The 15,186-nt window shown below is 35.6% G+C and overlaps 1 protein-coding gene and 1 pseudogene across 2 annotated transcripts in view; both read right to left on the bottom strand.

Moving 5' to 3' along the window:
- LOC145242071 (uncharacterized) overlaps positions 1 to 14,378 on the bottom strand; it is a 106,746-nt gene extending 92,368 nt beyond the window's left edge. For both annotated transcript variants that reach the window (XM_080104978.1, XM_080104979.1), the window contains exons 1-2: positions 13,089 to 14,378; positions 1,141 to 1,207 (exon numbers count right to left, since the gene is read on the bottom strand). The gene's annotated coding sequence lies outside the window, so the exon portion shown is untranslated. The remainder of the gene's footprint in view (positions 1 to 1,140; positions 1,208 to 13,088) is intronic.
- Positions 6,363 to 6,939, bottom strand: LOC145242756 (uncharacterized; annotated as a pseudogene).
- Positions 14,379 to 15,186: the final 808 nt, after the last annotated feature.

A 15,186-nucleotide genomic window follows, 5' to 3' on the forward strand; every position in this document is an offset into this window, starting at 1 on the left:
ATTTTGAAGCATTTCTCATGCAGAAAATTATCAAGATGCATGAAAAAGTTGTAGTCGGTAGGTGAAAGGCCTGGAGAGTATGAAGTACAACTTTGTTATATATGGGTCGTGGAATTGCATTTATGCAAAAGATCCAGCTAATTTGCATATTCTTTTAAACATTAATTTTAGTTCATTCCCTATTAGGTTTTTCAGTTTTCTTATGGGATGATCATCTTTAGTAAACTACCACGTGTAATCATATTCATGCAGATATTCTACATGATTTATACTTGCATAATATTTGCGTAAAAAGGTTATAGTAAACCCAAACGTCTTTCTATATATATTTATGTATGTATATGTATATTTGTTTAAAAACTTTGCCTACCAAACTCCTCTGTCAGTTTTTAGTCTATAGACATGAAACTTTATACATAGGGTACTCGAACATATGTGAAACTTTATATTTGGCTTTTAGCCTGGGAAAATCGGTGCAAAAGTATAAAAATTTAAAAAATGAAATTTGCCAGGTGATGGTCGAATGCCGGCATTACATATATGCATGTGTAACGTAATAGCTATTGGTTCATGTTTTAATTTTTAGCCTTGCAGCAAACATGTCTTCATAGTACAGTCATTAGCATCAAAGGAAAAAGTAAATCGTAAACTAAATGTTTTGGTTTTAATTCTGAGTGGTGGCACGCAAGTCATTTTTTTTTTTTTTTAACTTTTTAAATCATTACTATATATTGAGTTCAATTTATTGTCACACAGACTCCAGGGAATACTGCTGGTTGTTGTCAGTGAGCAATGTCTGATGATGGTGAGAACTCCTAGTTAGTACTACTACTATTAATACTACTACTACTACTACTACTAGTAGTAGTAGTAGTAGTAGTAGTAGTAGTAGTAGTAGTAGTAGTAGTTTGTGTACTACTGGAGATAAAGAGGGAAAAACTTGAAACAGTAAAGGGCATAGAATTGCCTAACTAAAAAATGATAAAGGCATAGCTGATAATACAATATCTAGCAGTTCTAAAAGCAAACACCATCAAGTCACCAGTAATGAAAGAGAAGATCCGAAAAGAATATCTAAGAAGAATGAGAAAGCTCTTTGGAACCAAAGTTATATAGTAAAAACATAAAAGGAATAAATACCTGGAGAGTATGTCGTGTAAGATACTCTGAACCCCTCATCAGCTGGACAAAAGATGTTGTCAGGAACCTAGATCAAAGAATAAGAAAACTAATGAGCATGCATTGTACACAAAGATGGTGGTTTGGTTTATTTACAGCATATTAACTTTTTTTTCTTTTTTTTTTTCATTTGAAGATTGTAATGCAGGGTATGGGGCAGCCAAACCAGCTGCCAACATTGCCCCGCTTTTTTATTGAAACCAACCGAGAGCTCTTTTTAGTATCCTCGCTGTTCCCTTAAGTGCAATTGTCTGAATCTCTTTTGCACTTGGTTCACCAGGAATATTAGTGAGGTAGGACTTCAGGTTCTTCTTCATAAGTCCTGTGGCACCTATGATAACTGGTATGATCGATATCCCCTTTAGGTTCCAGTTTCTTTTCATATCATACATGAGACCTTGGTATTTGGTCTGTTTCTCTCTTTCAGCTCTGTTAAGACCGCCATCATTAGGAACACTCACTTCAATCAAGGTTGCAACTATGGGTTAATTAATGTCGAATAAAATTATCAAATATAATTCTATAGGTAACATGTTATTATGTATATTCCTAGAATGTATTATTCTCAGAATACAATGCATTACTCTCAGAAAGCATTACTCTTAGAAAGAAATTTTACAGAGAGGATACCGTCAAATCTCTCAAAAGAACAGTACTCGCAGAATATGTTGCTTTCAGAATAAATTGATTTTCAAAAACATTATTCATACAAGAAAATTTTACAGTGAGAGTGGGAGCATTACTCTTTGAAAAAAAAAATTACTCCTGAGTATTGGTAATCTTCTTTCCTCTTCAGCACGATTGATCCTCAGTCACTGTCTTCTAGTATCTATTTTGGAGAGAGAATAAAAAGGAGAAATAAAGTTTTGATATTTTTGAAGAATCCAAAAGAATAATATGGCTGGGAACGAACTTATAGATACTAGGGCAAGACGTGACCAGCTGATTGATCGAATCAGGCCTCTCTGATCTCACATCATGTCGAAATAAGAGCCAAAGTGGAAGAATAACTCAGCCACTAGGATCTAATCTGAAGACATCATGGGTCAGCAACCACAGCTTACAGGTAGCTTCGTTCTTTTTTTTTGGGGGGGGGTACTTCTCTTCATGGAGTTGTAATCGACAAAATCATCGTATTGCTAGCAGTGTACACCCAAAAGATGATATGGACCAAATCTAAATAAGGAAAGAAGGAGGATATAGATTGGTAAGTATAGAACTGAACAATATACTCCTCAGTCCATTCATTATTACTAAAGTGTGTTTCTTTCATTTCAGCAGTTGACTGGCTTTTAGCCATCTAACTCTCTTTCGTCGAACCTACAGTCCCACGTTTGAATGTGGCGCTACGATGCAGGAGCGATGCTGAATGGAGACAGTTCTTTAATGAGGCTGATATCCCCGACCCTGCCTGTACCCAATACGCTCAAACCTTCATGAAAAACCATCTCACAGAGAAAAACGTTCAAATACTAACTAATGCCCATTTGGACAGTCTCGATATTCATGTTCTTGGTGATAGACTTGCTATCCTTGCTCTCGCCCAAACCTATTCTCTGATGATAGCACCATCCGTCGTTTCTAATTCCGCAAGTTTCAAATCTTCCGCTGCTTCAATCAAACTCCCTGATGTCATGGTGAACATGAGTCATCCTCAGTTCCGAAAGTCTGTCATTCATTGGAGATTGAAGAGTGTGCAAGAACGTTACTAACATATTCCCAACATAGGTTTAGAACCTCCTGTACAGTTGTCGTGAGGATTCTGTACAGAACAGTGTCATTAGTTCGTATCCAGCGGCATGCCAGAAGATGAAATCCTTGAGGTAATTGAATCCTTGGTTACGGTACGCATCAACCCTGCTGTCCATCACATGAATTTCTGCAACCTCACTTAAGCTGAAAATGAACCTTTGAAAGATTTTAGTTCGTACGTGATCATTTGCAGTGGATTGTGAATTCGCTTGTCCTAGATGCCATTTTGACATGTCTCTGATCAACATCAAAGACCAGTTTATCCATGGGATCAACAATGCAACTCTCCAAACAGACATTTTAGCTAAGATGTTGTCAAAGATGTTGTCAAGCACAGAGAAGACTTTGAAGCAATGGTCAGTGATGTCTCAGCTCACCCAGTCATCTGATATTTGTGCTGTTAGACCAGAGACCAGTCTCCAGTTATCGCAGAAACAAGTTTTAACAATTCAAATCACCACAGTAGTATTGCCCATGGTATATTTGCCCCACCCCCCTCAACCCTGCTTGGGGTAAAACTTGTTCGGTGTGTAGGAAACCAAACCGCTCTAGTAATGTATGCAGATATTCACAAATGTCCAAGAGCAATAGTCTGATAACTTGTGTCCAGCTTGATAAAGAAATTAAGTGGTGGAAATATATGCATGGCTGGCCCGAAACAGTTGCAACAAATGGGGCTCAATGAATCCCAGTTGCTTCCATGCTTCAAAAAGGTATTAGCTGTTAGCGGATCTGCCTTAACATGCAAGGGGGAGGATCACTGTCAAGTTCAATATTAAGGGTCATCTCACCACGCAAACCCTCTTTTTCTGTGACAAGGTTGATCGCTTGTACTTCAGTAGGGTAGGGTGTATGAAAGTTAACATATTGCCAAGTATCTATCCCTCTCCAATGCAGGTAAGTTGTCAGAGCAGTCCAGGCATCTCATGTTCCACCAGAACAACCAGCATGCCTTCCTTTTGCACCAATTCCAGAGAATGTGTCTAAACTTGAGATGGCCAGTGTTTCAGCCTTGAACAAATTGAATAGTATCACCTTTGATGATATTACCAGTGCAGCACAGGCTGACTCCCCTTCCTGACCCACTGATCACTGACGCCACTGCTCAAAGTGAGTCCACACCAACACATGATTTGCAACCTGACTCTAATGTTCCTGATATGACATGTCGGGATGAGGGAGTGACTGACCGGTGGTGACGAAGAAGATGCCCCGAGCTCTGAAGAACTTACAGCCTTTCAACAACCCTGGTCTGAGGGAATGAACCCTGTGTACTCTTGCTTTTGAACCAGAAACTATCATGGACTGGGAGGAAGGAGATGAACAATATACTCCTGAGTTCCTTCATTTTTTGCTAATGTATACTTCTTTCATTTCAAAAGCTGACTAGCAGTTAGCCATCTAACTCCCTTTCATCGAGCTTATGGTCCCACATTTGAATAAGAACACTATGTTGATGATGAACAAAAGAAGAAAAATACACTGCTAAAATAAACACTACAAAGAGAAATGAGATGAAAAACAAAGACAAGGAAAGAAACATGGGAAAAGAAACAGATGCATGGACGATTTATAAGCCTGGTCAAAGAACTAGCTCATAAAAATACATGAACATAGCTTAAAAAAAAAGACATATGAATAAAGAAAAAGAATTGCACAAAACAACACAATCAGAACAAACTATATAAAAGTCAAAATAGATAAAAACCCTGACAAACAGTAAAATGTAAACTCTGTGGACAAAAAAGTGGCTCACAAAAGGGAATGTAGCATACTAGCCCAAAAGGAACACAAAAACAAACGAGGGATCTTTGCAAACGTCTGCACTTTGAACATATGGACAAATAGTACTAAAACAACAAACTGCATACAGCATTGGAAAATAAAAATAAAATTCTCTGGAACAGGGAAGTACAAACGAACAAACCAATCGAAGCAAGGAGATTGGATATGATATGTAATGCCACAAAGAAAAAACCCTGCCAAAACGTAAATTTTGCCATCCCAGCATTCACAGGGTGAAGAACAAGGAGACAGAAAAACTTGCTAGATTGTTGAAATAAATATGGAATCTGAAGATAATTAACAATCGTAATAGCACTAGGGACACTCTTTAAAAAAATACATAAAAAATTATATAAAAATTGGAATCAAAAGGAGACACTATATAATTCACAACACGGATTAAGGTGAAAATATTAAAGGAAATCCTTGTGTATCTAAACAATCAACATAACGAATGAACAAGACATAAGCTGAAATAAAAATGGTTTGGCTTGATCTGTTTCATGACATATCAAACATCTATAAGTCACTTAATGCCAAATAAAGTTGTCAAATGGAATTCTGTAGGTAGAATAATTATTCTATGTTCTTACAAAACATTACTCCTAGAAGAAAATTTTGCATGGAGAGTGGAATCATTACTCCTAGAAAACATTACTCTTCGACAGTGGTGATCATTTTTGTACTCAATAAGATTGACCCTCAGCCACTGCCTTCTAGTATCTCTTTTAGAAAAAATAAAAATGAGAAGTAAAGTTTGGATTTATCAAATGGTTGAAAAATACAGTTGGAGATGAACATATAAATAGGGCAGGACGTGACCCACTGTTTAATCGGATGAGATCCTCTGAACTCCCATCTAGCAAAAGTAAGGGCCGAAGTGGATTATTGCAAGTCACTAGGCCATGGAGTGCTCAGGCATCAGGATCCAATCCTAAAGCATTATAGGTCATTAACCACGGTGAACAGGTGGGCTTGTCTTTAGATTTGGGGATGGGTGGTTACTCCGCTGCATGGGTTTGCAGTTGGCAAATTCTTGACTCTACAGACAGAGTGGTAAAATGCAAATAGAGCAGAAAAAATAAAAAGATCTGTGGACAATGATAAAAACCAATATGCCACATCATAAATATATACCACATCATAAATATATATTAAATCATGAATATATACCACATAGTAAATATATATAGCACATCATAAATATATACCGCAGCATAAATATATACTGAATCATAAATATGTACCTCATCATGAATATATATCATATCATAAATATACATTGCATCATAAATATATATCACATCATAAATATATACTTGATCATAAATATGTACTGCATCATAAATATATGCCACATCATAAATATATGCCACATCATAAATATATACCGCAGCATAAATATATACCACATTATAAATATATACTGCCTCATGAATATATGCCACATCATAAATATATACTGCAGCATAAATATATACCACATTATAAATATATGCTATATCATAAATATATGCTGCATCATAAATATGTGCTGCATCATAAATATGTGCCGCATCATAAATATGTGCCACATCATAAATATATACTGCAGCATAAATATATACCACATTATAAATATATGCCGCATCATAGTATATACCTCATCATAATATATACCACATCATAAATATATACCATATCATAAATATATACCACATCATAAACATATGCAACATCATAAATACATACCTCATCATAAATATATACATCATAAATATATACCATATTATAAATATATACCATATCATAAATATATACTACATCATAAACATATGCCACATCATAAATATACACCTCATCATAAATATATACCATATCATAAATATATACCACATCATAAATATATACCACATCATAAATATATGCCACATCATAAATATATGCCACATCATAAATATATAACTCATCATAAATACATACGACATCGTAATATATATACCTCATCATAAATACATATCATATCATAAATATAGACCTCATCATAAATATATGCCACATCATAAATATATACCTCATCATAAATACATACCATATCATAAATATATACCTCATCATAAATATATACCTCATCATAAATATATACCTCATCATAAGTATATACCTCATCATAAGTATATACCTCATCATAAATATATACCTCATCATAAATATATACCTCATCATAAATATATACCTCATCATAAGTATATGTCGAGGTGGAATAAAAAACAGACACGTTTCGGAAGTTTTCTTGTGAGGATTGTTAACATGTATTGAGATTATTCTTATTACTGTTCTTTTCTTGGATGTTTTGATCACAACGTTTCAACCAATGTAACCTCTGACCCTCTTCAGTTTCATCTTGTCAAACTCGGGAATCAGTACGAATTTTCGAACTGGTTGTTTTTCAGCCTGGGGAAACTTGTTGCCACTCGTACTCCAGGAAATTACATCTCAGCTTGTACATATCCATTCATGTGAAAGTGAACAATTAAATTATTGATTACCTCCACCTGTACGAGAGAGAGAGAGAGCGAGAGAGAGATAGAGAGAGAGGGGGGCAGACAGATATCCAGATATAGATCGCTATGAATATATATATATATATATATATATATGTATATCGATATATTTATCTCTCTCAGTCTCACTATATCAATATCTCCTATCTCTCTATCAACCCCCCTCCCCAATACATGCATGCTCAGTAGTCAATATCCGTTTGATGCCAGTCTAGTCTGTTCATACAAATCAATCGATCTGCCTACCCATCAGTAGAGAATGTGTCTATCGACCAACAACACCAGTATATGTGTCTGCTTATCGTCCTATCGATCTATCTATCTGCTATTGGGTGACCCCGAAAAAATGCCACCCATTGAATCGTTAATAAAATTAATAATTATAACTGTAATCCAACCACATTTGGTACAAATAAACATCCATTCTATGCCTGACTTGTCCATCAAGTTTTTATCCTGAATCTCCAACATTTTTATTTGTTTTATCACCGTTCAATGACAATCATACCTGGATACGACATGCAGATTTGTCAAGAACTTTGATATACGCCTTTTCTTAACACTGATTCGATTTTAGCTGTGATGGCTCTTTTCATTTCAGAAATAGTATGGGGATTTTTTGATAGGCATTTACTTTGAGATAAAACCTATCTATGTATGTATCCGTCTCTCTATCTCTCTCCCTCTCTCTATCTCTCTCTCTCTCTCTCTCTTTATATATGTATAACTAACGATCTGCCTATATTTATATGTATGTATGTATGTATGTATGTATGTATGTATGTATGTATGTATGTATGTATGACCAAAGATCAGTCTATACCTATCTATCGATCGATGTTTATATCTATCTATCTATCTATCTATCTATCTATCTATCTATCTATCTATATATCCAATGTTTATGGTATCAAGGTGAGATCTTGATCTGTTTATATCTATTTATATGTATGTATGTATGTATGTATCTATCTATCTATCTATCTATCTAATGGATCGTCTCTATCTGCATATATCTATTTACCCATTTTTTCTTACAAAAAGCCTTATAAAGGCTCACAGGTTACTAGAGGATATGTTATTTAGTTTAACAGGTAACCTGTGAAACACAGAGGGGTTTATTAATGATGGATGTAACTGGTCAGAAATCGACTATTTAAAAGGCCGGCTCAACAAGAAATTATTTACATTGAAATTAAAAACAGCAATGTTATAGTCAGCTGAGAAGCAGCCCCGTGATACTGTGTTTTACAGACAGGCAATTCTAAGAAAGAAACTTTGTTCACGGAAATTCCGCTTAATTATAAGTACAAAGAGAGAGTGAATTTGTTGATAGTTGTTGTAACTATTCGAGTTCTTGTTGTGAATGTTTTATAGGAGAATGGATCATTTTTTTCATCTATGTATTTTAGTTACTATTTATCTATCTGGCCATATCATATGAAAAAAACAAAACAAACAAAAAACTATCGGTTTGTGTCTTTTTCCATGTAGAAAGAAAGAAAGAAAGAAAGAAAGAAGAAAAAAAACAATAAAGATCTCACCTTGCTACCATAACTGTAAAAACTTATTTTTCTCCACCCCCCTATTCTTACCATCAAACAGAATACTATGAACAGAGTTTCTATCCAATAACTTTTCATATGTGGAACATATTAGCACGTGACTGCTTTCCTGCAAGCTAAAACATGGTCATTTTCAAATAATTGTAAACAATAATTGGCATAAACTGTCCTCATAAGTTATCTTTATTAATTCCATTCATCAATTTCAATTCTCTCATAATATTCTTCATCATTCAACTGACAATTGATCCAACCTATTCTCGAGTGGCCTTTGACCTTGACAAGTGCTGATGTAAAAGAAAATAATCCAAAGACGACATCGTACGCGATACACATCGAAGTGCGACTATATCGTTTAATAATGTCAATGTAACAGCATAGTTAACAATAGTTAACACATGCTGATGCAGGCAGCGCACACATGCAAGTAGCTAAATGTTTACTTCCATTTATTTGTTTCCCCATGAGAGAAAAATTTGACAGAGGTCATTTTTAATATCCAGCTCCCCAGAAAAAAAAGGACACTTTGGATTAGGAGTCAAAAATTAAAAATTGTCTTAGTCTAAAAGGGTTTTCCCTTCACTGACTAAGAACAGAATTAACTTAGTGTAGTATCAGAACAGTTACAACATTTTGATCTCAGCCAAATGTTTACTTCCTTTTGGTCTTTTGGCTTAGGAGCAAAATGTAATATCCGTTCTGATATTCAGTCAGTGAAGGAGAGAGCGATCTAGGCTACGAAAATTTTAATTTTTTGTCCTAGTCCAGAGTACCTCTTTTTTGAGAGTTAGATTTTTTGTGTTTAACGTGGGGAGGCAAGTAAATTAGGGACACAGACTATGGCATCGGCACCTCGATCCAATGGGATCTATTTCGTTTACTTCGTGCATTAACTTTAGGTTGATATGGCGTACCCCCCCCCCCTCCCATGGCTTTCTCTATACATGAACACCTGAATACCCACTTTAAAATTAAAGTACATGTCCATACGGTATTGACTTTTTAACTTGACTCATCACGTGCATTAAATAAGTTGACCACAGGTATCAATTTTGTTTGTACTAGGGAGTCATCGCTTATCAAGGCCCAAAGACCACTAGAGGATAAGGATTAAAGATTGCCAAGTTGACTGAAACAACACCGCCGTAATCATTAATGGCAGAATTCGGGTAGGGGTTTGATTATTTGAGAGGTCGACTCAACACAAACTTATTTACATTGGACCTGAAAACGACCACGTTATAGTCAGGTGGGACGCAACTCCGAGGTATTATGTTCCACGGGCGAACAGTTTTAGGAAAGAAACTTTGCTCATGGTATCAAAATATATTTAAGACAGAACACCTTCCTTTAGACATGTTTCGTTGAATAGGATCGACAATGGATTCTGTAGTCTTTCTTTCACTAGCTTTTCGTGTGCTCTCATCAATGCTGTTTTTTGTTTTGTTTTGTTGGTTTTTTTTTACTTCTCTTTCCGATGAAATAAAGAACACGTCCAATTGATGCCTCGATGTTTTTGTTCTCATTGTTTTAACTATTTCATTAGTCATCTTCAAGGACGTGTATGTTTGTTAATAACACCAGTAATAATGATTTTTTTTTGTGTGAAATTAGTTACGATATAAATATATGTGGATATGACATCTGCAGTGAGCTGTTTCGCCGTATGACGGCTCTTCAATGTGGCTAGACGAACAAGTGCTTTACGTTGACGTTTGAAACGTTCGAAACGTGAACTTTGGTCAGCAGGCAAGACCGCTTACCCTTATGCTATCACAATTGCAATGAAGTAATGGAAAATATAATCCTCATATATGTTCATATTTGTATTATCGACTGCCGGGGGTGCTTAATTCTTTGACGAAAAGTTATCCTTTACATTACGTTGAAGTCTGTTGTGTCTTTACTAGAGAGCTCAATCTAGTATATCTGTGCCCCTATAATTTTGTGTGTGTGTGTGTGTGTGTGTGTGTGTGTGTGTGTGTGTATATTGATATTAATATTAAAACCCCTTTTTTCTATTTATTTAAAAAGAAAATACAACTTTCTTATATATGGGTCGTGGAATTGCATTCATCTGCAAAAGATCTAGCTAATTCGCATATTCTTTTAAACATTCATTTTAATTAATTCCCAATTAGTTTTTTCGATTTTCTTATGGAATGATCATCTTTAGTTAATTATTACGTGTAATTATATTCATGCAGATATTCTACATGATTTATACTTGCGTAATGTTTGCGTAAAAAGCTCATAGTAAACACAAACCTCTTTCTATATATATTCATGTATGCGTATATATTTTTGTTTAAAAACTTTTGCCTACCAAACCCCTTTGTTAGTTTTTGGTCCACAGACATGAAACTTAATATATAAGGTATTCGGACCTATACGAAATTTTACATTTGGATTTTAGCCGGGGGAAATCGGTACAAATGTGTGAAAATTAAAAATATGGAATTTGCCAGGTGAAGGTCGAACGACGGTATTACGAATATGCATGCGTAACATAATAGTTATTGGTTCATGTTTTAATGTTTAGCCTTGCAGCAAACGTCTTCATAGCTCAGGCATTAACGTCAAAGGAAAAAGTAAATCGTAAGCTAAACGTTTTGGTTTCGATTCTCGCTGGTTGCGCACGAGTTATTTTATTTTATTTATTTATTTATTTTTACTTTTTAAATCATTACTAAGTATTGGGTCCAATATAATATAATAATAAATACGAAATCTGCAATAATTAAAAAATCATATTTAAGAGTATTTTGCGACGGAGCAATGTTGAGCGGCACACACACACACACACACACACATATTTCGATTGACACTATGCATTCATTTGATCTTCCATCGATGCCTGCGGTTTCACCGAAAATACTGGAAACCCAGCCCGTAAGATCAAAGATACCAAATGTAAGCGATTCTCCAGTCAATTTTCTGATAGTGTAACGTAACACTAACACACGATTATGTGCTTGCTACACTTGGGACATTTGGTATCTTTAGCCCTGCGGGCTGTTTCCATAAGAAAATGTAAGATCTACCTAATGTATATAATCCCAACTTTAATCTACATGTAATTGAGCACTCTGGTTTGCAGTGTTTATCATAAACACACATATATAAGTGTGTGTGTGTGTGTGTGTGTGTGTGTGTGTGTGTGTGTGTGTGCGCGCGCTCGCGCGTGCTTTTGAGATCCATTTATTAATGTCGATCTGGTTCTCGCAATAACTGTTAATGCATTTGCATGCCTCGGAAAACAAAACGCATTTGATTTTTTTTATGGCAAAGAAAGGCTCATTGTGTACTTTATGCCAATATAATTACACGTTTTACTTTAATACACTAAACAACAACTTGTAACACCAGGGACACCACACACATATATACATGTTTGCTATTGGTAATTACAATTACGAAACATTGAACTAAACATAACAAACACCATTCACTTAACACTAAGAAAAGAGCACAAAATATACTCTCTCTCTCTCTCTCTCTCTCTCTCTCTCTCTCTCTCCTAACTATCTCTCTATCTATCTATTTATTTATATCTCCTCGATTTTTTTACGAATAAAATTAAATAGCATTATTATTAGTAGCAGTAGTATTATTCTTAGTCCAAGTCGAGCTATTATAAAACACGCACTTCCTATAACATTATATGGACGATGCTTGCTATAGACACACCCGCACTTCAATTGTCGGTATTTATTTACCCTTGACACGAGGTTCGTTTGTTATGGGGGAATCCGAAGCCCTAACCCTAAAATAAAAAGGCGGGGTAGAGGGACTCTGGATAGCTACAAAAAAGTTCTCCTGTGATCGGGGATTCATCGGCATTCCCCAAAAGCTCAGATGACCGGCAATAAAGAAAAAAAAAAAAAAACCTTCTCTCCAGGAGGATGTGGTAATGCCTGGGAGTATGACCTCTTGTTACCGAACAGGGCGATACTCCACTCTGATCTCAGGGCCATGACAATGTTGGTATGTTAAAACTAACAAACAAACAAAACAAATGCAATAAATAAATAAACATGCAGTTAATCCATGTTGTTGCAATGTTAGTATTGTTACAATATATATATATATATATATATATATATATATATATATATATATATATATATATATATATATGAAGAAATTGCAATGCTTGTCGTCGTAAACTAATCTGACACATATATGCACGATGTTTGCCGACATTGTCGTTCAAACTTCAAATTTTACATATTATCACATATAGATCATGCTTTGTACTTACCACGCAATCAGGACATTTTTTTTTTCTTGTTTCTCGCGAGCTGTAAACTTGTCCCACCCCGCAGTACGGCTGCACCGCCCTTCTTTTTGAAGACCCCAAAAAATCTCGAAAAACAACCACAACAGTAAGAGACGAAGTCGTTCGTTAATAAAAATAGAGATAGATAGATATGTAGGTATATATAGATGTGACGGGGAGAGGTGAGATGGAAAAAAGGAAAAAGAGATAAGACTCCGTCACACGGACTCGGAAAGAGAGAGAGAGAGAGAGAGAGAGAGAGAGAGAGAGAGAGAGAGCTAGCTCCAATCGACTTTAGTATATATATTGCAAGGCAAAGACATTAGATTATGGACAGACAGACAGACATACTGACAGACACAAATTCTGACTATGTGTTTGTGAGAAAAAAAGAGAAACGAAGAGAGAAAGAGAGTGAGAGAGAGAGAGGGAGGGGGGAAAGAAAGAGGGGAAAAGAAAGAGAAAAATTGCACTAGGCTATGGAAAGAAAGATAAATAACTATATAGCAGCCAATATTTAGCTCTCGGGGAGACGGAGGGGAAGGATATGTGTCGGTCAGTGGGTGGGGAGTATTCGGGTTAGGGTTGGGATGCGGTGTATTATTGCACAAAATGAAATTCAACTGTAGCTTTTTGCGATTGCTCATGTCTGGGACGGCAACTCATTTTTTTTTTTTATTATTATTTCGCTCAAACACGGCGGCTCTTAAAAAAAGGTTTCATGAAAGGGAGATAAACACAAGAGAAAAAAGAAGGAAAGGAAAAAGAAAAAAGGAGAGGAAAAGAATTAAGGGGATAGACTGAAAGAGAACGGGTGATCAAAAAGAAGGAAAAGATAGACATATATTGTTAAAAAGGGAGAAAACAAAGAAAAATATAGAGAAGAAAAGAGGAAATAGAAGAAAGAGAGAGAGGGGGCGAATGCAAAAGATAGAGAGAGGGAAGAGAAGTAAAAAAATGTGTAAGAGTCATAAATGATAGAAAAGGAGAAAAGAGGAAAAGAGAGAATGGAGGAGAGACAAGCACTAAGCAGATACAAAGATAGAAAGAAAGAAGAAAGAAAGAAAGAAATAGAAGAGATACGAAAGAAAGAAAAAAGAAAGAAAGAAACAGACGTAAACGATCGAAAGAAAGAAAAGAGAAGAACAAAATGGGAAAAAAGGAAGAGAGGTCGATAAAAAAAATTGACCTAAATCCTTGCAAGCGAGAAAAGGAAGAGAAAAAAAGAAAGAAATTAAAAGAAAGATAGAAACACACTCAGAAAGGGGAGTAGAAAAGAGAGAGAGAAAAAGGGGGGATAAATCGAGGGGAGGAGAGAGGGAGAGGGGTTTAAAAAAAGAAGAAGGAAAAAATGTATCTGTGCCACACTGTCGAAGCCAACAAGTTGTATGTGCGTTCATTTTGCATATTCCATTCACCAGAACGCTGGATAAAAAAAGCAAATAAATATAAATAAATAAAATAAAAATAAATAAAATAATAATAATCAAACAAGACTCGGAGATACGGGTCAATTCATTATGATTATTATTATGATTAGAGAAAAGAGCGGAATAGAGAGAGGGAGGTGGGAGAAGAGAGAGAGAGACGCGAATTAACAGATATAGTTAGTAGACTATAAAGACTTTCGGAGATACGATGTGTTTGTGCAGAGAGCTGATGTTGCGAAATCCCAACCCGCACTTCTGAACTGACATCGTTTGCGTGTAGTGACCCGGAATATTACAGTTCAGAAGTGCGGTTGACGATTTCGCAACATTGCGCGCACACGCACACACACACACACAGACACACACACACACACAATTATTTAATTATATATGAGATAAATTATGGAGAGAGGGAGACTTAATTGAAAAGAAAAGAGGAAAGTAAAAGCCAGTTCACCATGATTTCCTGTCTGTCTGTCTGTCTGTCTGTCTGTCTGCCTGTCTGTCTGTCTGTCTGTCTCTCTCTCTCTCTCTCTCTCTCTCTCTCTCTCTCTCTCTCTCTCTCTCTCCATTTCCACTTCGTCGTCTTCTTTGACTTCCATTTATTGCGTTTTACACGATATTTTTGTTTTGTTTCCTGATACTTTTCT

The sequence above is a fragment of the Euprymna scolopes genome, chromosome 21, assembly GCF_053919585.1.
Source record: "Euprymna scolopes isolate OS-2025 chromosome 21, ASM5391958v1, whole genome shotgun sequence".
NCBI lineage: Eukaryota > Metazoa > Mollusca > Cephalopoda > Sepiida > Sepiolidae > Euprymna > Euprymna scolopes.